Consider the following 1485-nt stretch of genomic DNA (forward strand, 5'->3'; position numbering starts at 1 on the left):
GATGGACACTGGGAAGAGGTAACTATGGGGAGGAAGTGGGAGGGGAGCTGTTGCATTGTGGTAAACTGTGGTCAATGTCATGAGACAAAGTATATGTAAACTGCTATATGGAAAGTGTATTTGCTCTGTAAATCTTCACCCAAATCACAATAATAATAATAAAAAAAAAAAACTGAAAAAAAAACTCCACAGTGTATGAGAGTCTGAATCTCTCCAGACCCTCACCAGCATTTGTTTACTGTTTTTTTGAACTTTGCTATTATTGCTGAGGTGAGATGATATCTCACTGTTATTTTGATTTGCATCTTTCTATGGCTAACAATCGTGAGCATTTCTTCATGTGTTTGTTAGCTACCTGAATGTCTCCTTTGGTGAACGTTTGTTCATGCCCTCTGCTCATTTTTAAATTTGATTGTCTGTCTTTTGGTTGGTAAAGTGTTGAAGTTTTCTATAAATTTTAGAGGTTAGTCCCTTGTGCTATATGTTGTTGCCAAACATTTTCTCCCAGTGGGCAGGTTCTCTTTTTACTCTTTTGGAGAAGTCTTTTGATGTGCATAAATATTTAATTTTCAAGAGGTCCCAGTTGTCTAGTTTGTCTTCTGCTATTTCTGCATTTTTGGTTATGTTTAGTAGTATATTTATGCCATATATGAGGGCCCCTAAGTTTACCACTATTTCTTCTTTAATGATCTTTATAGTTTTAGATTTTACATTTAGGTCTTTGAACCATTTTGAGTTAGTTTTTGCATATGGTGAGAGGTATGGATCCTGTTTCATTTTTCTGCAAATGGATATCCAGTTTTGCCAAGACTGTCTGTTAAAGACACCGTCTCTTGCCCATTTAAAGGGGTTTTGGCCCTTTGTCAAAGATCGGCTGTCCATAGGTGGATGGATTTACTTCTGGGTTTTCAATTCCATGCCAATGGCCTATATGTCTGTCATTGTACCAATAACAGGCTGTTTTGATTACCATGGCTGTATATCCATTTGAGAAAATGTGAGGCCTCCTTTTTGTTCTTCTTCTCTAGTAGTGCTTTGCTTACACAGCGTCTCTTTTCCTTTCCATATAAAGGTGGTGATTAATTTTTCCATCTCGTTAAAGAATGATGATGGAACTAATCAGGATTGCATTATATCTGTAGATCACTTTGTATAGTACTCACATTTTCACAAAGTTAAGTCTTCCTGTCCATGGGTGTGTATGTTCTTCCATTTATGTAGGTCTCTTCTGGTTTCTTGTAGTAGTGTTTTATAGTTTTCTTTGTATAGTCTTTTGTGTCTCCAGTTAGATTTATTCCTAAGTACTTCATCTTTGGGATGATTATTATAAATGGTAGTGTTTTTCTGATCTCCTTTTCAGAGATCTCTTTGTTAACGTGGAGGAATACAACTGATTTTTGTATATTGATCTTGTACTCTGACACTTTGCTGAATCCTTCTACTAGTTCCAGTAGTTTTCTTGTTGAGTCTCTGGGATTTTCTTTT

Source organism: Orycteropus afer, unplaced genomic scaffold (genome assembly GCF_000298275.1).
Source record: "Orycteropus afer afer isolate SDZICR_OR568_19922 unplaced genomic scaffold, OryAfe1.0 scaffold00012, whole genome shotgun sequence".
NCBI classification, from domain to species: domain Eukaryota; kingdom Metazoa; phylum Chordata; class Mammalia; order Tubulidentata; family Orycteropodidae; genus Orycteropus; species Orycteropus afer.